Raw genomic sequence first — 27,266 nt, 5'->3', positions numbered from 1 at the left:
AACAAACGCTCTGGCCGTAACATATAGCCGATAGCGTAGGAACTCTTCCAAGCATCCGGAAGCAAAAGAACTATCTTTTCTCTCTCGTCCCAGACTGAGCGTGTGTGTTGCAAACCTGCTTGTTATTGTCAGTTGGTGCCTGTGTGCGCGCGTTTGTCTGTTTTGTACAGCTTCTGCAGGCTGCGGAGTCAATCGGAACGCCTCTCTTGCTTTTTAGCGGCTGTGCGTTGGTGAACGGAACGGAACAGCAGCGTTGTGGTAGTCGAGGCAGACGTTGATTTCCAACAAAGTGAGTGTCTGCTTCCAGCCGACCAATTGTGTGGCTGTCGTTAGCTTTTGTTATGGAACCTCTCAATGAGTCGCTAGTTTGGCTGTGCTGCTGGCTAGGTGTTATTGCGACATAGGGCTAAAGCGTCCCGACTGCGCAGTATTTTATTATCATTGAAGCAATAGGAATTGCCGGAGTACATACGTTCTTCTGTCCACCCCCCCCTCCCCTCCCTCCCGAGAGATTAGGCGCAGAACAGTGCTTGCACCCTTGTGGCTTCCTCCTATAAATCGCAGAAGCAGAGAGACGGGTCACAATGAATACGACATTTTTGAATTCAAGATGCTCATTTGTTCCCTGAAAGAGATCATAAGTACGGAGGAGGAAGTATAGAGGGTGCAAATGGTCTCGCGGGTTTGTTCCAAAGCAGTCACAGGAATTGGTAGCTTTGCCTTTTGCAAGCTCTAATAAAATGGTCGCACTTACTTTACTTGCTGGTGAGCATACCACGGCCTTACACTGCCGGATCGGCTTGTTCTAAACGGGTGGGTGGGTGGATGTTTTAATTTACTGCCTCCGACATCGTGCTTCTTCGAGGTAAGTCACTCTAACAAATTTAGGAGGCCTGTAGGTACTGAAATGTTCGTGAGAAGTCCTCTGACTCGGGAGTGCACGTGTGAAAAAGTGATGAAGGGTAGAGAGGTGAGAAAAAAAATACAAAGCTGTGAAAGAACTTCGTTATAGACAAAAGTGTGCAGTAAAAGTCGCCAAGACGCCTCATTACTTATAGGTGATTACCGATTATAGGTGACGGTGATTGTTATAGGTTTCGGGAAAAAACGGCAGATAGAAGCCGCAATAACAGTCGATTTAATCAAAGATAGATCGAGGAAATATTATGCTTGAAAAACTTGCGATCCTTTATACGCAACGCCTGGCGACTTCATGAGCGTGCCAGAGGGCACGAAGAATGCCATCATTATATTAATCCATAGGAAGCGAGACGTCAAAGAATTGAAGAATTATAGGCCCGTTAGCTGGCTTTCGGTATTGTATAAAATGTTTTCCTAGGTAATTTCCAGTAGAATCAGGGCTACATTTGACTTTAGTCAACCAAGAGAAAAGGTTCGCTTCAGGAAAGGATACTCTACAATGGATCACATCCATGTCATCAATTGGGTAATTGAGAAATCTGCGGAGTATAATCAACCTATATATGACCTTCGTAGATAAGTAAAAGGCCTTTGATTCAGTAGACATACCAGTAGCCATGGAGGCATTGTGTAATCGAAGAGTACAGGAGGCATATGTGAATATATCGAGAAATATGTACAAAGACTTCACAGCTACCACGCTTCGCCACAAGAAAAGTGGAAAATTACCTATCAAGAAAGCAGTCAGGCAAGGAGACGCAATCTCTCCAATGCTATAGTCACTGCATGATTGCGGTTGAAGATTAATATACAGAAGGCAAAGGTAATGTTCAATAGCCTGGCAAGGGAACAAAAGATTCATCACTGGCAGTCAGCCTCTAGAGTCTGTAAAGGAGTACTTTCAGATAGCTTGATTACTCACAGAGTACCCTAATCATGAGCAGAAAATTTAGAGAATAAAAATGGGTTGGAATGCATACGGCAGGCATTACCAAATCCTGATTGGGAGCTTACGTACCACTGTCATTGAGAAGAAAAGTGTACAATCATTGCATTCTACCGGTGCTAACATAAGGGGCAGGAGCTTGGAGGTTAAGAAAGAAGCTCGAGAACAAGTTAAGGACCGCGCAAAGAGGCATAGAGCGAAAAATGATAAGCCTAACGTTAAGAGACAGGAAGAGAGCGGTGTGGATCAGAGAGCAAAGGAGGTATTCGATATTATAGTTGACATTAAGAGAAAGAAATGGAACTGGACAAGCTACGTAACGCGTAGGATAGATAACCGGTGGACCGAAGTTACAGAATAGGTGCCAAGAAAAGGGCAGCGCAGTCAGGGACTGCAGAAAATTATATAGGGGGATGAAATAAAAAAAAAATGTGCAGGTGCAAGTTAGAATCAGCTAGCGAAAGACAGGGGTAATTGGAGATCGCTGGGAGAGGCCTTCGTCCTGGCAGTGGACGTAAGGATTGACTGATGATGACGATGATGAAATGTGTGAAGCTGCGCGGGCGTTGAATTGTCTACTAGAACCTGTTTATGAGCCTATACGGACTACTGTGCGGAATCTTCCCATGTTATAGCACGGAGAGGCACGTGATATGTGCATAAGTACCACGTTAGAAATACTGGACAGCGGGTCACTGTCAGAGCAAAAGATACCAGGACAGCAATCACAACATACAGGCGCGCTGAATACGCGCTGCACAGTGCCTCTCAACCCAGAGGCCTGCGAGGTACGGTACTCGCCCGTTTTTGCACTTTCCTTATATATCGCATTGCGACGACTCCGCGATCGGCCATTGTCCGTGCAAGTGCTACTTCCCAATCTTCGTCGACCATCCATCCCAATCACTCGTCGGCGCATAAAGCTGTGAAGGCACTTTTGTCTTGCTTGAGAGCGACTGGCCCATGTGAACGCCTTTGATTTGCTCAGGCCCTCCGCGTGCGTGCGCGAGCTCACCGCGTCTCTCGACCCCTCCCTCTGTCTCATCTTTATATTCCCTGTTTCCCGTCCCCCCGAGTAGGGTAGCCGACCGGATGCATTCTGGTTACCATCCCTGCCTCCCCTCTCTCTTTATTTCGTCCTCATCTTCTACTTTCTCTTTTCCTATCTCTTTAATTACCCTTTGCCGTTTCGTCCGTGCTGCATGGTGGCAAACTGGACATTTTCTAGGTAAACTTCCCGCCTTGCCACACACACACACACACACACACACACGCCACGTGTGTGTGTGTGTGTGTGTGTGTGTGTGTGTGTGTGTGTGTGTGTGTGTGTGTGTGGGTGGGTGTGTGTGTGTGTGTGTGTGTGTGTGTGGGTGTGTGTGTGTGTGTGTGTGTGTGTGTGTGTGTGTGTGTGTGTGTGTGTGTGTGTGTGTGTGTGTGTGTGTGTGTGTGTGTGTGTGTGTGTGTGTAGCAAGGCGGGAAGTTTACCTAGAAAATGTCCAGTTTGCCACCATGCAGCACGGACGAAACGGCAACGAGTCCGTGCTGGGGAAGCTGCGCCACGAGCACAAAAATTAAGCTAATTATCGCTAGAGTGCCCTTTGTTCACATTTGTATGAAACTGCATTTCTAAAGTCCAGTGCGCACTGCGCCGTTATTCCAATGACGGCGCATGTGCTGATGTGGTTTTCAAGCTTCATTGTGGGCACGTGTCGGATGCCAGACGTACTTCTGCACGTCACGGTAAGACTCGCAGACAAGTAGGGTAGCGACAAGAAAAAAGCGCGATTTGCATATCCCGCACAAACCCATAGCGGCACGGCGATCTATTTGCCGACGCGAATAGACGAAATGACGGCACGTGGGCGTCTCTGAGAGAAAACAAAGACACGAAGTTAAAATAGAATGGATCACTTTCGAGGCCGGCTTTATTATTGGCACGGTAATCAGAGGTGAATGAGACTACGAAAGAGCGCGCAGAGAATAGATTTTCGTCTCCAAGTTAACGAGATAACTTTTGCAAAATGAGCCCCCCACCCCCCCCCCCCCCACCCCTCCCCTTCAAATCATACCAAGTTATAAAGTAATCTCGTTTCAAAGGAAATATATGGGCCGTATGTATTGCAGGCATTTAATTAACGACAGAACATAGTGCAGTCACGAAGTTTGTACTACATTTCTGCTCAGCTGTCTGACTCGGTATGAGCGTTCTCATTTTTTTTCTGTTTTATTGACGTGACTAAATAAGCAGATGTTGGCACCAAGAAGGGATGATGAAAATACGTCGCCGCTTGCATAACATCCCAAAGGCAAAAGGAACGCATCATAAAACGACATAAACACAACGAATATTCATAGCACAAAATGTTACAACCGTTAAATATACACGCCTTAGAATGGAACAAGTACCCTATAGACACAAAATCCATAAAAAATATCATCGCTTCGAAACGAAGACGAATTGCAGCATATTGTTATTTTCTTTGGTTAAAAGTATTGCACTCACTTCTTGTCCCAGTATTATAGTCACAAATATGAGTGGCTTCCAAAAACACTTTAGAGAAATAGTGCATGTTTTTTACAGAATAACTGCTGACCACGGGCCTGGCAGTTTCTTTATGTTCATTGGTGTCCGATCAAGCATCGTTAATTTGGGCACTGGTCGGTGCTATCTTCTGTTAGTATACATTTCCGAACATTGTGGCACGCACAAGATTGTTCTTCGTCTACGAACACCGAATGCAAAATTTGTTCCCGTAACCATGTTTATCGACGTCGCATGTTCATGGCAATGTAACTTGAGCTAATGGAAATCAAGAGGTTTTATTCCCGAATAATTTACGTAGCTTGTCACATAGCAATCTCTAGTGACCACACGTACCTGCTTTGCCATACACTTGCCACTCTTGAGTAAGCATCATGGTTCACCCGCATCATTATATTCGCACTGAAGACAAAACGGCCGGGGTTTAGCCTAAATATATACTGCCACGTACTGCAACGTACTGCTGACGCCCACCGGATCCTTGGTCTTCACTGGTAACTTCAACGTGCATCACCAGCTATGAACCACCAAGATTGACGGCAGCCTAACGTATCGACGGAGCACTTGCTTTGACTTGACTGATTTCCAAGCACTTCGCTGCGTGCACGGACAGTGTTCCCTCTATCCCGCTTTCTTTCTTTCTGTTCCCCCTTTCCCTTCCCCCAGTGTAGGGTAGCAAACCGGACGCTCGTCTGGTTGACCTCCCTGCCTTTCCTCTCTTTGCTCTCTCTCTCCGAAAACGATACCTTCATATTTGTTGAGACTGCAGCATTCTGCCCTTCTCTCTTTCTTCGCTCTCTCTCTCGCTCTCTTCCTTAGTTGGGGCTACGCATTAAGCAAATATACACCATCATGATTTCAACTTGGAAAATTTTCACACGGTATAGGAGGCATGCTGACCGTATAGATTAGGGGTGTATGGAGAACCGCCCCAGCGGGTTTTTTTGGCGCCACAACGGCACAGTTAACGCTGCGGCACCAAGATTCCTGGCGATCCCGGCACGGACTCCTGCGGTACATAATTGACTGGAGGCCACGACGAGACGCGTAGGGCAGCCACACAAAGCCGGAAGAGAGGAAGGGTGGCCGTGGCCGGAAATTAATTGCGCCACGCCGCGGTCAAGATGCGGTGCGAACAGGTGTTGGACGCGAAAGGAAGGGAATATTTGAATGTTTGGTGCGTGAGTCACCAAGCCGGCGCTCTGTGCCTCTTTCGCACTCATTCTGATACGCGCAAGAAAGCGGTGACGATGCGCTGACTCGGCGGAAGTTCTCTTGGCATTCGCGCCAGTAATTCCCTCTTCCATTCCCACGAACTATACGCAGCCTGCCATGGAAACGGCGGTGACAGCGGAAGAGCACGAAGGCACTTTATTCGGAGGCGAAAGCTTTCTGTGGCAGGTGTGCTTGTACGTGAAAGAAGCTTCGTTACAACGAGACTCTATATAACTCTGCGAGGTTGGCGTGAGGTTCAGAAAGAGACGATTGGGAAGTGAGCGCTAATTGCTGTACTATTCAGGCCGAAGAAAAGGTTTGTGTTGTCCTTAGACAGCGTGCGTTTTACATCCGTTGCTTTTTGCGTATGCGAAAGTCGATCGCTTTTACATATATGTAACGATTGTTTGGTCGAGTGCGACGACGCCTCACATTTCTTGTGCTTAGTTTATTTTTTCTTGCGATAAGCAACTGTCGGTGATAGGTTCTGTGCGCTGTGTCCTTTCTGTGTTTGTCGTTGTATGAATAGCTGCGTTCCATTTCGTGTTATGGTGCTCGGTCCTACCAGATCTCAGCTGCTGTAAGTGTCTATATAGGGCCCAAAGTAGTGCTTCGAGTGCCTCCGATACTGATGCGAGCAAGTACTCTAATGGCTGTGTGGAATTTTGGGATAGCCAGCTCTAAGCACGACTACGTCTCCATTTTATTTTATTAAAGAAAGAAAGGAGGAAGAATATCTTCTTGTGTTAGGCGCGAGTGCTTCGGAAAGCGGTCACTCTCAGCGGGACTCTCAGGAAGAGTGGAAGGAAAGACGGGGAAGTTCACTAAAAAGGGCGACCGGTCTGCATGATAAGCTGTAGAAGGATAAAGCATTGGCAGTGCATTCATGGCGTAGCTCTCTAAAGCGTTGGCGTGAAATGCGCTCTTTTAAAAGCGGAACATACCCAGTGCATTTGTACTGTAGGCTGCTAATGCATCGGCTGCTAATGCAACTCTTGTGACGTGGGTTCGACTCTGTCCAGCGTCGGAGAAATTTAAGGGATTTTTTTTTGTAATTGCGGAGCGGCGCATTTTGTGGCACATACCTAGTCACCTTGTTGTCGTCAAAAACATTGATTTATGAGCCATGCACACGTACTGGCACATTCATATACCCAAGTTGTCATCAAAGAGGCTCAAGGAAGAGAAGCGCTAGCCGAGTGGCACATAACGAGTACTACAAGTGGCGCCAAATATATATATTTTTTTGAAAAGTGGTGCCTACTCAGTTTCGCATCTATAGTGACCCATGCCACTGTGAAAGAGGTTCGTTGAAGAGCGGCACGTATGTACATTCTGCCACATACTCAGCGTCCCAACTCGATCCAATGCTTGGTTTTGAACCTTGTTACCTCAGCGCAGCAGCCTGATGAGTTAACGTTTGGACCACGGTGTGCCCAATGACCCAGATTGGTGGAATAATGGTTAGGTACAAACATACAAACAAACTTAGATACATGCTGGGTACTTCTGACGGAGGAGCTTCGCAGCGGATGCCACCTCGAATCTACCACCATGCCGCCTGGCGATGACGCGTCGCCGCCAGCTACGTCTGCGATCACGACCTAGTCTATCGTCCTCTCATAGCCCCGCAGTCCCGGGACCCTTTCGGGGCAAACAACGTTGACGTGGATGAGTGGCTCAGCATGTACGAGTGTATCAGTAAACGGAATGGCTGGGATTCAACTATAATGCTGGCGAACGTCATATTTTATCTCGGCGGAACCCTTCGTGTCTAATTTCGTACCTGCGAGGACGATGTCACGAGCTGGGACAAGTCAGCGACCTTTTCGGCAACCCGCCTGGTCGACAGCTTGCCGCCAAGAAACTACTGGCGGTGCGTAACTGGACGTCAGCTTAGCCTTACTTGTCGTACATACAGGACGTGCTCGTCTTGTGTCTACAAGCTGATGAGAAGATGTCCGAGGCTGACAAGATAACCCAAGTTTTGGAGGGTATCGCACACGACGCGTTGAATCTGCTCGTCTTACTAATGTTACCACCGTTCACAGTGTCTTCAGAATGTCGTCGTGTAGAGCAAGCGAAATGCCAGCGCATCTCGCTTCAGTTCGAGCGTCTGCCGAATACGCTGCAATGTCACCATGCGAGGCAGCTCCTTGTCAGTCATCCCCATCAGATCACGTCGTTCGGTTGTTTGCCAGGAATGTGCGAACCTTGACCTCCTCTCTACTGTCTGCGCCATGAACACTCCTGACGCTGGCCTGGCCTCAGTCCTCGCCGCGGACCGTACGCCCTTCATCGCTCCAGAAACCCGTCGGAATAAAGAACAGCCGACGATAAGCCTATTTGTTTCTGCTGCAGCCGAGCTGGACACATTACTCGCTAGTGCCGCAGCGAGTGGTTCTCTCCGTCCCATCAGACAGCAAACTAGGCACGTCGTCGTCCTGAGATCAGCCGGCGACTATTTATCGGTACGGCCCACTAGATGCAAGTGTCCACACTATCTTCTTCGAATAGCACATAGCAATATAGCCCCCGGAAAGTGCGTGAAGTATACCCAAAGAATGCTAACGCAAAAAAATATCTCTGTTCGTCAAGGATGACATAAACAACCCTCCTCTCTACACACAAAAAAGAAAAAAGAAAAAGCGAGAGAGATACATTTTGTATTGAAATCTCTCTCCTCCGGCTTATACCCTTCTAGCTTGCAAACGTCGCTGCTAATTTAAGTCAGGCTTACAGCCCAATGAATAAACCGGGAAAGTGAAAGAACCAATAAGAGGAGTGGGGTGCTACTAACTTAGACACGACAGGCCCCACTCAACACTGAATAGAATAACGAGATGTAGTCCCGGAAAAAAAAATTGCGGCGCACTGAAAGGCGGGCTTGCTGTGCGCGCGTGTAAACAGGTTCACTGATCGATCTTCTAGCGCTCATTCATGCCACCGACCCGCGCGGGAGGTGATATACTTCTCTCTTCAAGAACAGCATAGTGAAGGGCCAGCGAAAGAGGGCCGGCTGGTGGAGTGGAAAGACCAATCTTTCGAGTCCTCCAGTCAGAGTATGAGGTTAATATATATCTCGGAATTAACCTCCGCGCCCCTGGCGCTTGCCTAAGCAAGCATGTCTCGCGAGACCGCCTGCGAAGGCAAAGCGATTTAAATCACCAGCGCGTCCAACACAGGCCCGCCGCCATTCTTTTCAGAGGTTGTTACTGAGGCTTTGCCGCTACTACTATTATGAGAGGCACGAAATTCCAGGCGGCATTCGCGGCAGCTCATTACTTTTCCCCTTGTTTCAGTCGAAAGTAAATTGTCGTGTTGGCAGATTTCTTTTAACCCTTCTCTTTCGCCAGGAGGTGCCCCTTTTTGCAGACGTGTGGAGAGCGACGCCTGCATCATTACATGCCTTGCATACTAATCCACATGATCAAACGTGGTAAATTAATCAAACCACGTGAAAACATTTGCCGTTTCTTTTTAAAGCGAAGCTTTCTTTACCTAGGCCCAAGGGCTGTCTACTCAACGAGTAACGCAACGTTGCTCGTTGAATAGACAACTTGGACCAATGGGTATGCGCAATTGGGTATGTGACACATGCCATGTTCCCATACCTGGCCAATCCTGTAGCGTGGATATTGTGCCACTGTGGCACTTATAGCATTGAAGCCATCAGTGTATTTAGATACGTGTCGTATTTCTTTTTGTGCTTACATTTCTGATCAACATTCTTCCTTCAACGAGCGTCACACATCGCCTTCGTCCTTGTGACGTAGACAGCTAACAGCTATAGGCTATGAGGCCGTGTACGTGTCATTCGCCGCTACCTGTTACCCTCGCTAATTCAAACAAGCTTCTCGTCGATTCCTGCACTCCGTTGTATCTGCTGGTTTTATAATACGAATAAATCCTTGCATCATTCTTGACACTTCGCCTGGCTTTAAGAAGAGTAAAATAATGTGCGTCCGATGTGGGAATCGAACCTCTGCCGTCGAGCACAATAGCCGGGCGCTCTAACCAACAAGACACGATAGATTTTCTTTTTCTTTTTAACACGCTAGCATTCTAAGGGTACTTCATGCACTTTCCGGGTGCTATCTATGTATGTTTGTCTCCAACCGTTTTCTTGACTACCTGGGTCGCCGATTAGTGCATGGTCAAATGGGTAGCGCATCGGGCTCAGGGAACAGGATTCAAGACAATCCGTCCGACCAACTTGCGTCACTGAGTGTACTGGTTGCAGTGCGTACATATTTGCCGCTCTTCAACGATGCTCTTTCACGCCGACGTGGGTCACTACAGACACGGAACTCGGTAGGTACCGCTGTTCAAGGAAACTCTTTGTCGCCTACCTGGATTACTGGGTATGTGCCACTTTGGTCCTTGCTAGGCTCCAACGAACGCCTCATGGCAACTTGCATACCCGTTGTAGAGCGGCATGTTGCCGCTCTACAACGACGAAAAAGATCCCTTAAGTCTCTCCAATGGTGAGTGGAATAGAACCCAGCTCACAGGTGTTCCTCAAGGACAGTAACCCGACACTTTAGCAGGCTGTGCCAAAAATGCACTGGGTATGTGCCACTTTTTAATGAACGCCTTTCCAGCCAACGCGTTAGCGAACTGCGTCATGAAGGTGGTGGGTAAGGGGCGCTCCTTAATGAACCTATCGCGCTCGTTTCAGAACTGGCCGCACCGGTAGCGCTGATGAGCCACCATCCCCCATCCTGCGTTTTCTACCTCCCAAGTGTATGTTGCCAGCTGCCATTCACCATTGCATTGCGAGGCTCATTTGACCCTAAATGAACAGCTGTCGGTGGCCGCCCCCGTGCTACCACATTTTCCCCCTTTCGATTTGGTGCTCCAAATATATGTAAAAAAAAATGGCAGAAAAATCACGTTTGTGGCACTGAACGAAAACCAACTACACTCGGCGACAAAGATTGTCTCCGTCGACAAGACAACAGAAAAATGCTGATGGCGTACACGTCCAGTCCCATGACACGTCAGTCATGTGACTGCGTTCATTTAATAGCACAGGTGTACAGGACCTGCCATCAAATCGCGGCATGGGGACACGTAGAGTCTTTAGGTTTTTGATATATTTTTAGGAATAACACAACACATTCTTTCGACCGAAAATTGACATGGCTACAACTGGGGACGGCTTGCATGAACATTTAATAACGAAAATAACGAATTTAAGAACGCGTTCTTAACGCGTGCTTAAATGTTCCATAGACGACGCCTAAACCGCGCAAGAACGCGTTCCTAAATTTGTTATTATTTTCGTTACTAAGTGTTCGCGCAAGGAACCCAGGGTCTAATAGGGAGAAAAAAATTAACAAAAGCAGTGTGTTGCATATGCAAGTAAACTGAACTCACAGTTCATGGACGCCTTCGAAACGAAGACATATGCACGGAATTGTGATGCAAAATTTCCAGGGATTTATATGCCCAGAAAACTGTATCAAGTACCTGTAACGATATCCGTAAGGTAAAACGATGATTCACAGCATAAATGTTGCCCACATGGGGCAAGGGATGCGCATCTCGCTATACGACGTTTGGGTCAGCCTACGTTATTCGGTGCACGCGACAAAAACACTATGTACAGTACGGCCTACACTTAAAGGGAACACACGGGGGTAAAGCACGTGCAATTTTTTTATCTCCCCCTGGCACGTGTACAGTATAATACGCATTTGTAGAAATTATGATTGCTTCTGCTAGCACCTTTCGACACAGCTGTGCAGTGCACTCGCGTAACTTCAGTCAACATTTCAAGCACTTGAAGGGTGAAAGCCGCAAATTAAAGCGTTTTCTTCATTTTTATTTATTTTATACGTACTACGAACTACATCGGTGTCCAAGCAGGAGAGGCCTTCAACCGTACAAAAGTGAACAACATGAACAAAAACCCACCATACGTTAAAAAGAAATGCATAACTCAACAGCATACACTCGGGAATATATTTATCAGCCGCAAGAATGACACTCCAGTTCGTGCACAAAATCATTAGCATGAAACATACTTGCACGTAATTCATTCGACTCAGAGACAATTTTAGGAAAGGAACTGCACCTAAAAATGCTTTCATTGACACACTCGAAAAAATGTTGCAATTGTGGTACATTTATTACCAGTTAGAAGCCTCCTTTAAGACTTGAGCATACTGTACGTATAGAGACGAATGCATAGCCGCGGTGGTTGGAGCGCAGCCTTTCAGACGAACAGGACTTCAGGTTACCGGAAGCTCTACCGTAGTGGTCGCAAGCATCGGGGTGAAGCGCTGAGAAAGTGTCAAGGGGAGTGAAGATGCTCACGGTGCGCTGAGATTACACCACACCATTCTCGCCATTCGCCGCTTGGAGCTAGCGAAACCGCGTTTTCCTTTGCTGCTGGTATCAACAGCAATGCGATCAAGTGATATCGTTCAACCTGTGACTTACATACTCGCAAAAACGCTTGCTACTCACCAACCTCACAGCCGTTCCTAATGTGCTGTTCACGCAAGCGACGTCACAGCGATGACTGATACACGTAGATGCAAATACGAGTCTCCGTGGGGCGTCAGCACACCTCGGCTGTATATAAGTGCTCCATCATGCTCGCGCGTTTCGGCCGCTCCAGGTGCGTCCAACACGTAGAACTGCAAGAAGCGAGCGGCTTTCGTTACGACACGTTTAACGCACGTTATTAGCAATCAGCGCTAAAACTTTGCGAGCCCACTTCAACGCTGAGATGCATAGCCTAACAGGAAAAGATTTGCAATTTCGCGCCCATCTTCAGGCACTTGTGTGCAGCTGTCGACCTGACCGGGCCGCGGCGTGATGGAATGCGGAAGCACGTCCGGTCCTTACAGCGCCCATGGCAATGGACGTGCCCTGGCTGGACGCATCGCGATAAAGCAAGCGCTGGTAGCGTTGATATAGGCGCGCGTCTGTCATCGTTAAGATGCGCCATTTTCGTGTTATTCCGACCATGTTTCCACACCGGACGGAGTCAGCGCTCTTCAATTTCGCTCTCTAGCAGCCGTTGCGCCTTTTGGCCATCGCTGCTTTCGCAGTACCGTGCAGTACTTGAAGAATTACTCTTCTAAATTGACTTCTGCTTTTAGATTCAGCAAGTTCTTACGAAGAGAGCGTCGCAACCCTTGCGAGCTCTCAGCGTGAATAATTTACTATTGTGCCAGTGAGCACTCCAGCCGCACTGTGGACGCCGATATGGTGGGACCAACTCCGTGAACGGAGAGTTAAGAGAATTGCTGCATCAAAGAAGAAAGGAAAGCGCTGGGTGCACATGCCACTGCTTTTTCTATTTGCCTTGGCAACTTGTATATGTATCGCGGGCGTATCCTTTATATCCGGCTTTACAACACAGTGAGAGCACGTAAAATGCAGCAACCTGCAAACAGGGTTCGTTGCTCTCTTGGAAAACGGGCTTCTGCTGCCTTTTTGACTGGCTTTACTTGCTCAGGAAATTCGCAGCTATGTACACCGATAAGTCCGCTGTGTTGTATTTATCTAGCCCTGAGCAAGCTATAGAGTTGTTTTTAGCTGCCTTGTGCGGCATTCGATTGTGTGTGTGGCCCTCTGCACATTTCTTTTTTCTCCAAAGCGCGCGATGCTTATATCTTTGCGGCTCATAATCTTAAACAAATCAGGACTTCCTGCGTACGGCCTTTCGTTGTGCCTGCATACATTATTAGAACACGAAACAAAGAGAATTTAATGCGTTACACTAACAGGCTTTTTTTTGCTACTACACTTTTGCTGCCTTTGGTCATATAAGGCCGCGTTCATTAAAGAAAGAATCTAATTTTCCTACAAATGTTATCCAGAAAATCGCCAGCACATAACTCATGATAATAATCGTAAACAAGCTCTCACTGTATACTTAAGCACTATGGTTGCTCTTAACCAAATTTTCTTCGCCAAACATGTCTCAGGGCCCACTGCAAATGTCTAAAACATTGAGAACGACTTTGCAGAGCTTTTTCCTTCTCAACAAAGCCATTAAACATGTTGTCATAACAAGTGTATACACGCGTAAGAAGAGAGTAAAATTCTATAAAGGCAGTGCATGGTTGTATGAAGCTGGTCGAAGGTAACAGGTGCACATGGTTGTATATTGGAGCGGTAACTTATTATTTTCGGGCATTCGTTGGAACATGGTACGATGTTTCTTTTCTTTCTGCCTTTTTGAAATACTGTCTGGATGACCCTTTAAAGCATACTTATCGTTGATAGCATGTCACAGCAGATCACACTTCTCCGCGAACACAGCGCTAAATGGAGGTTCCAAATTCCTCAGGCATTCCGTAGTCTGCCAGATCTTTGTCAAACAAAGGCGTCCTTTTCGTACTTGGCATAATAATATTATATAAGTATTATATAAGAGCCATGTCGAGTGATGTAGTTGGCGATGGTCGCAATCTGCAAAAAAAAAATACAATTTGGAAACAAGAAAGGCATGTCTTAAGCAATATCACACGAATTTGTGTGGGCAATTTGTGTGACCTTCAATGTTTACTAAAGTAATGAATTTGCTTCAACTGCCCTGCACATTAGACCCGTAATGAGACTGCGTTGGTCATGTGACAAAAAAGAAAAGGGAAACAAAGAAAGAATGAAAAAAAAAGGTAGATAAAGAAAGCGGCTCTCATTTAGTAAATGACTCGTTTACTAAAACGGCTCGTACCACGGCTATATATTCGTTTAGAGCCTGGTTACGACGAGTGATCACCGTGGTAATTGCGTCAAACCAAAAAAAAATGTAAAAAGGAAAGGCACGGTTTTGTTTCCTTCTACTTCTTGCTCGCCCCTAAACGTGGCAGATAACAGCGGTAGAACACGGTGTTTACACTGTACAAGCAGTTTTGCGTCGTTGCCTGATAAGCACGTAACCCTCTCATTTTTTTTTTGTCTTCGTAACGGTCACCGTGCCCGCACGCCATCTGCAGGCAAGTGTATAGGCATGACATTTCCGGCCAGAACTGTTATCTCGAAACCAAGAACATGAGTGTTGAATTACGGTGGTTACGTTTACGACCTATTACTCTCAATTACGCGCCCAGGCAAGCACGTGCTCTGGGCGACGAACGAGGTCGGCAGCGTGTACACGCACCACGAGGACGAAGAGACACGAGAGTATCGCGACTAAATGGGACGCCCCTTCCTTCTTTTAAAAAGAAGAATGGGTAAACATTGAAAAGCAAAACGAGAAAATAAAAATAAAGAAGTGGTAATAATATATAGCCCACTTATTAGCAGCGGACGTGGAATTCCCCACACCCCACTACCTCACTCGTCTGCAAAAACGGAATGAAACGCGATACGCGATAAAGTCCAGCGTATTCACGTGTTTCGAGACCATATGATTTTCTGCTCTCTTCGACCGTACGTTATGCTATGGTATTGTTTAGTAAAAATGCTTGTTTTTTTTCTTTTAAAATGGTGGACACCGTGAATGTATCTTTTTCTCTTTCGCACGCATCCTTATACAATTTCCAACTTCACGCTCGAGTTTTCGAATTGCGCTAGTGAGCGAGAGAGGAAATACGAAAAGTGAAGGAAATGCAGAGAGGTCAACGAGACGGGGTATAATACAGTTTGCTGCCGTACACAAGAGCAAGCTGAGAGAGAGAGAGAGAGAGAGAGAGAGAGAGGAGGGAGGGAGGGAGGGAGGGAGGGAGGGAGGACAAATCTATATAGCTGCACGCCCATGCCGCGCTTCGCTTTGTTCCCGCAGAAACGGAACTAATGAACGAGCTAGAATGATACAGGGAGGGCTGTAGTGGACGAAGCTGGGGAGACGTCTATCTGCTGTCGTTCGGCATGCATGTATGCGGACAGAGCGCGCGGTGCCTTCTTGGGCGTACGACGAATGGAAATGGGTACCAGGTGTCTTATCGCTTCCCGTTCGCTTTGTGTGGCCCTCGTTTTGGGACGCACAGAAGCCGCACGTTCTTGCGAACGAATAGATACAAGAAAAATAGGTCAGTGTATAATGTATGCGGTTGGAAGAGAGAGGGGAGTCTAGCGCGGGGGTGCATATCTTGCGACATAGGTTGGCTATCTTGGCCTCGTGCTTTCTGCTCGAAATAGTGGTATAGAATGGGCAATAAGCTAAAACAGTGAGGGAAGCGAAACTATTGTGCCAGGCATTGAAAGAGCGAAAAAAAAGAAACCGCTTGCCGCAAAGGAATGCTTAAGAAACAGCCCATTTCCTCGCTCCGAAAAAAATTGTCCCGCCCGTAGCTTTTATCGCTTTCCTTAATCTGTGCCTGCACTATGGACCCTCTTCCGGATTCATATTTAATAGATGCACGTAGAATATATTGTTATGGTAAACTTCACCATAGCGGAATTAATAATTTCTGAGGCAAACACATAAATAATTCTCGTACATCTGACAAAACAATTTCCTAGTTCCATTTTTTTTCTTCTGTATAGGAACGGATGATCGACGAAGTAGAACCGCATAGAAGATCTCACCAAAACGCACAATTTATGTCGTTCTTTTTTATTTATTTCTGACTTTATTTACTTCTTTATTTACACGGTGACTCCGTATATAAGGTCGTATGCCGGCCGCCGGCCATCTCGCTTTTCAAACGCTCTTCTTTCAGACAGTAGGCCGTAAGTTCTCTCACACGCTGTGGGCTCGCAGTGAGGATGAAACAAGGTGGATTATCACCTTATAACAGTTGCCTATTAGCACATGACCGGGGTAGTTGGAGAAGTATGGGAGAGGCCTCTGCCCTGCAGTGTGCGTGGCCAGGCTGCTGCTGCTGATGATGATTACTTAGTAGTATAGATACTGTTCGCAAGTAGAACAAGTTGCCGACCAATTTTAGGCGACTGCAGCCAACTCATATTGAGGATAAGCTCACCTTGCATGCATTGAGTGTGAATGTCTGCAGTGCACATTCTGTGGAAATTCTCCTAGCAATCGTGCCTTTATTTGTGGCAATGTGCTTTATGACAATACTGTATCGGAATTTTCCTGATAATATTGTAGTATCTTTCCCTCGAGCGCTATTGCGTCGTTCAGTTTCAGTTGCAGCAGCGGCACTCACATTGGCTTCGTAGCACCGTTGTCGAAGCACCAGGTTGGAGTCGTCGGCGAATTTGTCTCTATCGATTTCCGGACGACGTCATCTCGCTTTGCGGAACGTGTAGCTCATAACCGCTCCCCACTGCGGTATAGTTTACCGAACTGTACTCGGCACATTTGCTAGCCTATTTACTAGCCCGCTTGCCGCCATCATGACTCTCTTACAGTTCTCATCTCCACGCTAACCCCGTATGCGAATAAGTGAACCGTGAATAGACTGTCGAGAGTAGCAATAAGGCAACTTCAACCGGCAAACGGGCATATCACGCGCGAGCCGTTGCGGCAACGTTTCGCGAAGATAACCTCTCTTTTCTTTCTTGCGGCGACGAACCAAGGTAGGACGACTAGCGAGGCTGGCGTAAACCGACAAGTTAGCGAGCGCATAGGACCATGACGCGCATTACGCCCGCGAAAAAAAAGAACTGCCAAGATTGGCGGCACGCTCCGTTTCAGACGCGTACGTTAATGCTCATTGTGAGAAGGGTCTGTTAAGCCGGCCTGCATCTTCTTGCGCTTCCCTCCACCGAATGGTGTAGGCGACGAGCCATTTTTGTACGCTCGCCACGCTAAGCTAGCTTGCGAGCCAGAACTTAACCACGCCGTTTTACTGGTTTTCCTGCGGTGTCACGACAACTGCCGCCAACCACTCCCTCGTCGTGCGCAGTCCCGAAAGCTCTGAGCGCTTGTAATTGAGGTCGCATGCTCCGACGTTACAGCGGTATAGCATAACGAGAGAGATTGATTGCCGGAACTCTCAACTGTCACAAAGGCCCCGTGAGTGTCGCTTTACTATAAGGACAACATCACGAGCTAGCGGAATAGCTTACGTCGCGCGAAAGAACGAGCAAAGCTGTCTGCGACTCGAGCCATTTGCCGCCGGGGACACATTCCTTGGAGCGTGCAGACAAATCATCATTAGACTACGGCCAACGACAGAACGAGGTATATTTCCAAACCAGCACTGCGTCGTGGTATACCGCGTATTGTTAAGGCATACTTTTTGCTACGTAGCTCACAGTGTTCCTTGTTGCATGTACAAGCGCAACTGCGGCGTTGTTCTGAGGGCAAGCAGAGAGTAGTGCCGCCCAGCTACTGTTCCTCGCTTAAGAGGCCAATTCATCTTCCTAGCATGCCCAATTTACGCTATTCATCTTCTTCGTTTCCCGTCCAACTTCTGCGGGAGCGATCCGTAGATTCCAGCTCCATGCGCGTCTGCGTATGAGTCGATTTCGACACCACTGGCTGCGCAGTGTGCCTGTTTTTCCTGGAGAAAAGAGGGACAAAAAAAAAAAGCATCTCTGAGCAAGCGGGCGCATCTTATGCGGATACCCAGACACTTGCGCAATGGCTCTGTATCATACTCGCCTTTTCTAGGAAAGGCGATTTTCTGGCGCTTCATTGGAGCAGCCGCTTTTGTACTGCGCTTCCTGCGTGGTGCCACTTCTAGTACTTTGAAGAGACGAGGCGAGGAGAACGAGATTCGGCGGCCTTGTAGAGGCTTTTGGCACGCGCTTTGTGCTGCGCGTAGTAAGTGGTTCCTCGAATTTTTTTTTTCGCGTTATGTAGACTCTCTCGATAGTCTAAAAAAAACAACAAAAAAAAAAACAAGAGATGCTACCTTTACTGAGAAGCTGCACAGCGTTAGCCTGTACGTTCGTATCGCACGACTCGCACGTCTGACACACGCACAGAACAAGCAAACACATAAAACAATTTACAACGTTTCGTTAAAGGAGTACTGGCACATATAAAATCGCTTTTTCTAGCCCAATTATTTATTCAGATAAGAAAATAACGCGGCATGACTGACTGCATAATAGACGTCTAGTTATTGCGTAATTATAAGGGCATACTCGAAAATGCTGAAAGCATTATTTATACCACCTTCATCTTTCCCTGTAACCTCCAGTGCCTTGGGCAGAACTTATGTTAACTCTTACGCACTTGAGGTTAGGTAGCCCATCATAGTTTATGACTTAAGGATTACGAACCCAACTAAAACGTGACTGCATTTTAGCTGAGAAAAAGCCAATTGCCGCTTCGCTACTTTCCAGTGGAGCGGAGTGCAGAGGCAGCGCATTTCGGTTTCTTATTACGCATAACTTGTATGTTATTACGCAAAACTCGTAACTTTGTATGGTAGACACCGCAGCATGCGTAGCGAAATTAAGAGTTACATCTGCGAAAATGAAATACCCGCCGGCAAAGAAAGGAGAGAAAGAAAGAAAAAAAAAGCGAAAGCAAATTGTTTAATACTTGAAAACTCTGGTTATGAAATTTTCCTTTTTTTTTTGTTGTCACAGATTTTTCGCTTCCGACACCCAGAAAGGTGCAATGAAACACTGTCAGTGCTGTCGCCTTCGGATACGGGTGCAGAAATATAAGGTAACGACACAATAATACTTGTCTATCCAAAGTTTGCTAGTGTGGAGTTGATGAATCAGTAGTGTTGAAAAAAGCACTAGGTACCTAAATATTTCATTGTTATAGACACACAGAAGTGATCCCCCCTCCTCTACCCTCCCCCCTTATCCCTTAAAGTCAACACACTTGTACCGCACATGTACCACACACTTGTGTATATATTGTTCAGTTTTCTATAGGTTTTAGCGGGTAAAGGACGGATAGCAAGAGATGTTTTCTTCAGTAAACGCTTGCTATCAATTAGCTTATCATACCTCGCTCAGGGGCCTCACATTTCGATTATCGATGATGTCATTATTCAGCATTTATGAACATGCTGAAGGGAATTGATTTAATTTTAGTGAAATAAAATAAAGGTATAAAAATAAAAATATAAATAAAAGTATAAGATACCGTATAAGCAGAAGCATTATTTCTGCGAAAAGCTTCTGTCCGTTTTAATACAACCAATTCTCGCCTAACTGTCAGCGCATATAAGCATTATAAACAGTGCCTCTTGCTGGTTACATAATTTTTTTACTTTTGAAAGAAAGGGGCAGGGGGATAGACGGGGGAGGGTGCTACGTGTGGTAGTCCCTCGCAACCCCCTCGCAACCCCCTCAGCCCACCCAAGGATGGAGCTGCGCAAGGCAGCCTCCCACTGCTCCTCGTTAGCTATTGACACCGAGCTGCGTGGAGACAAGCAAGTGACACAATGCTTACGCATACTTAGACAACTCCCCGAGAACTTTCTGCATTAATTTTTTCTTTACTTTTTATTTTTCAATGGAGACGGCCACTCTCCACTTTTCTTTTCCTCTCGCTTCTGCCCGCCGACATTCAGCGATTGCTTTTTTTATTTTTGAAAGGAAATCAACACGTAAAGCACTCGCCTATCCATTTTTTCTTTTTCTTTCTGCAGCGAGACGCCACAAACTTGAAAGTTTTAGTTATGTCCCAACAGTATTCAGCAGCAATCAAGCCTGCGCATTCAGTCACTCACTCGCCCGTATTAGTACGCTGCGCTTCTTGAGCATTCAATAGAATAGCAAATTTCGGCGAAGGGCTCATACAATAACCAGGGGCGCATCTTGTGAAATACGGCGTCTCGTGAATTGCCCCTCGTGACTGCTCTGCGTCATTCCTTTCCACCAGCGAAACGTGCGAAGAAAGAAAGAAAGAAAGAAAGAAAGAAAGAAAGGAAGAAAGAAAGAAGGAAAGAAAGAAAGAAAGAAAGGAAGAAAATGCAATAAGAAAAGGCTACCAGAGTGCGCGTCAAACTTTCCCCGATTCGAAAGCGTGGCATATGCCCCAGATTTGCGAAGTTGGCTGGGTTTTATATGCCGACCCATTCAGACAGAATCCCCCCTTAGAAACTTGGAACTCGGCAAACTGTTGCGAGATTGCGCCTAGGCTCCAATTGAGATGCATGCGTTTCAATCGCTAGCTTTGCCTTTCCAATGTTCAGTTGCGTCTCCGCCGCTTCCTTTTCTTTTCTCACTTTTTGCTGTGTTTCGTGGTACATTTCCTGTTTCCAAACACCACGTTCTTTTGACGTCGACCTCAAAGCAAGCAGCGTCAAGCTTCCGCAGAAAAGATTCGCGCGTCCACCCAGATTTAACGTCCAGCAGACTGGAGACACTTCGATGTTTTTTACTTTAATACTTCGCCTACGGTTGATTACTTACGGGAACACAGCAAGTACTTTTAGACTTCTTTTGCTTTGCCCCCCCCCCCCCCCTTTTGCCAATCGGGGGCATCCTAAAGCTTTTCTTAAAACCGTACTCGCGAAACGAAGGCTGTCATAATCGCTAATCCTTCCAATGTCATAGCGACATCCCTGAGAGCATTTCTTATAAGTTACTTCGCGTGCGCGGCTAAGTGTGATGTGGCGCTGTTGACTTACTAGACTCCGGTCCATGCACGGCAGTCAATGCTATGGAAGCTACGCAAGAATTTCGGTCAAGAAAAGTTATCGCTCCGCGCGTTCGGTCTATGCTTCGCTGTGCTCCAACAGCACTCGCTTGCGCGAGCATGCGCGTGAGGCTCCTCGCGACGGGTTGCAAACAAAATTCCGAAAAGAACAACAAAAGTAAAATGATCTAGAACTACGCATTAGCAGCCATATACCTCAATGTGCTTGTTTATACGAGTTAAAACTTCTTTCATTCAATATTGAGCCTACATAAAAAGCAGTTGCGCACAAATACGGTTAAAAAACATCGAACTATATCCAAGCCGAACGCAGCCACTGCAAGATGTCTCTCTAGCCTCCACAGCGTGGACTGCGATGTATGAAACGGAGTAGTACGAGGGGGTGCTGAAAAGTTCCTGACTTTGTGAGCTTGCATGTAGAATTAAACATAAACTTGGCACTATATAAGAGCTTGATATCTTGTTAAGCAATGGTACAAATATGAGATGTGTCTGCTTTTCATAACTATTTTAATTTCATATAGAACCCTTGATGGCAGAGGCAGAAGCTAGTTTCACGTCTTGGAAGTTACGGGGAATCACGAATTTCTTGTTTCCTCTGGGAAAGTCTGCAAAAGACATTCACACTGAAAAACATCAGGGGAGAAGTGTCCTTCTTACAACACAGTAAAAACCGGAGTTTCTCATTTCAAGGCCAGGCACTTTACCATTGAAGATGAACCCCGCTGTGGGCACCCCACAACCTCAACAGATCCGACAACAAGCGATGCTGTCCATAAGCTGATTCCTGAGGATAGGCGAATGTCCGCCAGAAATATGTCCCAGTTACTCGACATCTCCCGGGACGAGTTGGTTTCATTACTACCAATAACCTACACACGCGTAAGCCTCCAGCGAAGCCAGAATGTTTGAACAGTGATCATCAGAAAAAGGCACGAGTTGAGGCATCCAGAGCTGTTTTTACCCATTTTGATGATACAAAGGACTTTTTGGATAGGTTAGTGACCGATGATGAAACCTGGGTCCCCATTTATGACCCAGAAACCAAGGAACAGTTAAATGAATGGCGTCACAGTGGGTCCTAACGACCGAAAAAGTTCCGCGCCCAGAGACCAGCCAAATAAGTCATGGCGCCCATTCTCTGTCACAGAGATGGTGTTCTTTTGACGCACTACCTGCGTCAGGACTTTAGTATGACCGGAGAGTACTACGCCAGCCTCCCGGAGCAGTTGCAGGAGCCAGTAAAGACGAAACGCCGGGAAAATTTGACCAAAGGGATCCTTTTGTTGCAGGACAATGCACCTTCGCACACGTGCAAAGTTGTGGCTGCCAAACCGAAGAGCCTGGGTTTCCAATCGGTCTCCAATCCCCCTATTCACCTGACTTTCCGCCTTCTGTCTGCCATCTGTTTCCTAATTTGAAGAAACACCGGAAGGGGCGCCATTTTGACGGCATTGTTGATGTAAAACATGCTATTGAGAGCTTGTTTGACGACTTATCACAAGATTGTTTCTCAAATGGATGAGAAAAGCTGAAGTAAAGATGTAACAAGCGCATCAGCCTGAGGGGAAAATATGATGAATAAATGTGTACTTTCAAAACTATGACTCTATTATTTCTGTGCAGAGCCAGGAACATTTCAGCACCCCATCGTATAAGTGTTCACTGCCGCCTTCTTCCTCGCGTTCTATGGCCGGTACATATTTCTTTCATTCGATCCAGGATACCATTTCACGCTAACTGATGCGGTTGCATTTGGTTTATCGTCTACGTTTAAATCCCAAGGTTAAGAACAAGTTTGGTTTCTCCAGAGAGAGAGAGAGAGAGAGAATGAGAGAGAAATGGAGATTCAGAATTACAGAAGTCAACTCTACAAGTAGCTGGCTAGAAATTGGAGAGATAGTAGTGGAACGAACGAACGAACGAACGAACGAACGAACGAACGAACGAACGAACGAACGAACGAACGAACGAACGAACGAACGAACGAACGAACGAACGAACGAACGAACGAACGAACGAGCGAGCGAGCGAGCGAGCGAACGAACGAACGAACGAACGAACGAACGAACGAACGAACGAACGAACGAACGAACGAACGAACGAACGGACGGACGGACGGACGGACGGACGGACGAACGAACGAACGAACGAACGAACGAACGAACGAACGAACGAACGAACGAACGAACGAACGGACGGGCGGATGGACGAGCGAACGAACGAACGAACGAACGAACGAACGAACGAACGAACGAACGAACGAACGAACGAACGAACGAATGAACGAATGGACGGACGGACGGACGGACGGACGGACGGACGGACGGACGGACGGAAGGCTGGGCTGGCACGTACATAGAATAAGACGAAACACGACGGGTGGTATGTATAAGCATATATTTATTGGTTAGCCTTTTTGGTGTTCGGGCGCTCGCTTTCTCTTTATTATTTACGGCACTGAATTTCCTGCACGCAAATTTCTGACTCCGTAAGAGCCAGTTCTGATTGTTTGTGCATTTAAAGAGTACAAGTTTAAAGAAGGAACAAAGCAGAAGCCATATTATTTACTCCTGATGTCTGTTGTTACGAATGCAGAATCATTCGAGATGCTATACGGCCCCTCAGGTAGCCGATGATCGAAAAAAAAAGTCAATGACCAAATTATCCAGAGTGCCAAGAGAACAAGTAGAATGAGTGTCGTTCCAACGTTTCTTTTCTAAAAGAGAGAGGGAGAGAGAGAGAGAAATACGAGAAAGTGCGGGCCGGTCAGGCCAAAAGACGGGAGTAGGAATGGAAATGGAAACTGCGAACGACAGAAACCAAGTAATGGTGCTCATCGAGGCTTTAACGGACCGTTGCCACGCGAGTTGGCGTGACTTTGATGCATTTGGTACTGATTGTTCTATTCTTGAAGAAAGAAAAAAAAAACAGACGTTATCTGCTCTAGGCAGGCACTGGCACTTAGCTGATATGTTATAATGTGGCACATCGCCTCGCAGGCACAAGCAGGCAAAGAATGCGGACACTCACCCTTGCGGAACTGGGTACCCTTCCTTTCCCTACTGTTTCACCGTGCGGTAGACTTCTAGCCTCAGATCTCCAGATTGCAAGCTTGTCAACGAGTGCAGTTGAAACACCTGCTGATGGAACTGTTGGAAGTACCTTAACAAGATATGTACACTGGTGCCTCTGTGTGCTGTCTTGCCCAGATTATCGAAAAGACGCAAGTTGTGGAACCTAAGGTGCACCCAGAAAGGTGTTTTATTGTGCTTAAGTTATGATTGCGCAGAAACCTCCTAACATTTTTTTTGCTAATGGGTAATGAAACAAGTAAATGAATAAATGTTAAGGGTGTGAACAAAATCGGTAGGTCAACCAAATAACTGAGAGACTGCGCACCAGGTTCTCGTATACGTCACAGCCGTCACAGACGCCACAGATGTCACGGAGATACTAGACGCCCGGTAATGCAACCGCGTAAAAAAAAAGAAGAAAAAAAAAAACATAGTGAGTCTCAAGGGTGTTTTTTCTAGAGACTACACGCAAAATGTTTGATCACTTTCTCCACTATAACGACAGTGAATTTGACTTCTTTTTCTAGCTTCCATGTGCTAAAACAGCAACTTGCGTCAATACTATTGCGATCAACAGAGCACTCACTTCATACATTAACAACGTAACGCCAAAGGTCAACTTCGCCTGCGCCTTGCTTACACAGGTTCCCAATAGAGCGCGTTCTGAGTTGTTAGTGCGAGAAGGCGCCGCGTGTACTGCCTGTCTCGGGTTCGCTTGGCAATTAGCCCATGCCTCCCTACGGTGGTGACGTAATCTACGGTGATGAGCTCGCCGCTTTGGAAGCGTTGCGCAGTACTTGCATAAGACATTGCCGTTGCGGTCGTAGTTGCACACCACCAGGGAAGTAAAACGACAGCGGTCACACAACGACATTGCTTACGACCGTGCGCTTGTCGGGTCAGTTATCTCTCCTAAGACAGTGTGCACACATGCCGCGGTCGTACTTCTATTAGTTATTCGAAGTAAACATTTCTGTAGGAGAATGAACATGCTTGTCTTTACAGAAACTACCCCCGTGTTTTTTTTAATGTGTTTTCTATATGCGCCTGTCTGCTCAAGCGCATTGGTCAAGCGGACATTAAACTCAATTGATAATTTGCACTCGTTCTTCCTAGCTTTCCTTGTAAGGTCCCTTATTACTACCGCACTCTTTCATGTTAACATATAAGTGCACCAATTATATGGGATAATTAACATAAATCCAATGTATGCATTGGGAAGTCTAGTATGGATAACGGTAAAAGCGTGAAAGCTAAATTAGCCGAGCAAAACGCTGCAGCGGAAATAAATGGTGGTTCTTCGAAAAGGAAAGTTCGTCCTTGTTCGGGAATTGATGACGGGAACACTGCCTGACCCAAGGTCAGTCTCTTTGCCAACCGGGATAACCAGGAGGCTCGCTCGCCGCTGCCGTGTAATGAACTGACAACTGGAATCGCAGACAGGTAAATCAACATAAATCCTGTTCTGGAGGAATCTACAACGTAGAAGAGAACGCTTTCATGTGTCTTGGCAAATTTTCCATTCATAATCCTTTTCCATTCGATGGATTCCCGCGGAGCTCAATTCTATCACGCCTTCAAGTATAACATGTGCCATCGTGGCACGATGGCTTCGGTTCGACAAAGGCGTCTTTTGGCTTCTGTGAGAAAAACACAACGCTTTTCACGTACACGTGCGCCTATTGCTTGGAAAGGTGAAACGTAACAATGCTATTTTGTTCGGTATGGTTACAGCAGACGTCTATTGACAATTTCCAAAGAAGGTAAGAAAGGAAAGACAGAAACCAAGGAGGCTAACCGGAATATTATCGGGCTCACTGCCATACACTAGTGAAGACGAAATGGGTCAGCTACAGGTGAGAGAACGAAGACTGTGAGGTCAGTGTACTCGTCCACGAGCAAGAATATTGTCTATACTGTCGCCGAGATGAATAAAGGGAAACGACGTCGTCGAAATTTTGCATTAGTTCGAAACCACACAATGAACCGACAATGAAGCCCCGGAAAGCATTGGGTAAGCTAACTGTTCTTTTGATTGAAATAGAAAAATTACAAGGAAATAGGGATATGAACGAAGACGAAAAGACAACCGGACGTACGTGGTAGCCGAACCAACGTCTTTCGCATGGCGCTTGCAATGCTCTGCCATTGAGTTAATCGTGGCGTCCGTCCTCACGTACACTTCCGGGGGTATATATTTGTGTATGCGTAGTATATCTTTCCTGGAACAGTCATGGAGCGTCACGGTCATGGAAGGCGGATGTGGAACTTCCTCTCAACTGCAGGCGTCGCATAGTGTGCAAGCTTAGGAACAGGAGCCAATAAGCCCTCTAGTGCCGCCTCGACCGGCAGAGGAGCGCGGTCCCTGCATTGTCACTGGAAATGCGAGAGACTCGTCAAGCACCACTCGCATTTCATTGATCGGGAGCCGTGACTGCATCGTACGGTTTTCCTCACGCTCTCACCGCGTTCGCTCGTTTCGCTGCGTGGATGCTGTAGGCGTTACGGCGTTTCTCACAAGCTGACGTGCGCCGCCGCAATTGCTCCGTGTCGATTGACGGTTGCGGCGTAACACAATGAAACAGCTAATTACTTCACTCGGGACATTCCGGTCAGCTGGTTGCGTGGGCATAGCCGAACTCGCTCCGCCTGACTACTTCTGAAGGTTAAGCGCAGTGGCTGTACTCTTCTTCACATGGCATTCGCGCGTTTCTTCAATTTCTTTTTTATTAAGGCGATTTTTTATTCCTATCTTTATTCCTATCTCTCTTTCTCGTGGTCGACGGTTGCTGGTTGGACTATCACCGTGCAGAGAGTGCGTTCTGCAACCAAGTGGCGGGGGGGGGGGGGTGCATTCGTGGCTGAACGTCAACTGTAACGCAGCTCTTTGAGCCGCACATGCGGTCGCACGAAAGCTTTGAGGCATCTGAAAGTTAGGTGGCCTGGCGGAACGCTCGGGAAAGACACCGCCCCTCTTTTCCCGCCGCAGCTTTCGCGTCTGTGGAGGCTGTGCGATAGAAGGATGGCAGTCGCCTTCCACGCCAGCACTCGTGCAGCCGGCACATATATGACGAATTGACTTATATATATAGCCAACTATACTGCCAC

At 46.8% G+C, this 27,266-nt stretch overlaps 1 long non-coding RNA gene across 1 annotated transcript in view; it reads right to left on the bottom strand.

Moving 5' to 3' along the window:
• Positions 1-27,266, bottom strand: part of LOC135898133 (uncharacterized) — a 676,755-nt gene that overhangs the window by 3,809 nt on the left and 645,680 nt on the right. Inside the window, exons 4-5 of the long non-coding RNA XR_011512724.1 lie at positions 12,102-12,274; positions 11,007-11,099 (exon numbers count right to left, since the gene is read on the bottom strand). This is a non-coding gene — a long non-coding RNA (uncharacterized lncRNA). The remainder of the gene's footprint in view (positions 1-11,006; positions 11,100-12,101; positions 12,275-27,266) is intronic.

Source organism: Dermacentor albipictus, chromosome 3 (genome assembly GCF_038994185.2).
Source record: "Dermacentor albipictus isolate Rhodes 1998 colony chromosome 3, USDA_Dalb.pri_finalv2, whole genome shotgun sequence".
NCBI classification, from domain to species: Eukaryota; Metazoa; Arthropoda; class Arachnida; order Ixodida; family Ixodidae; genus Dermacentor; species Dermacentor albipictus.
This window is presented reverse-complemented; position numbering and strand designations above follow the sequence as displayed.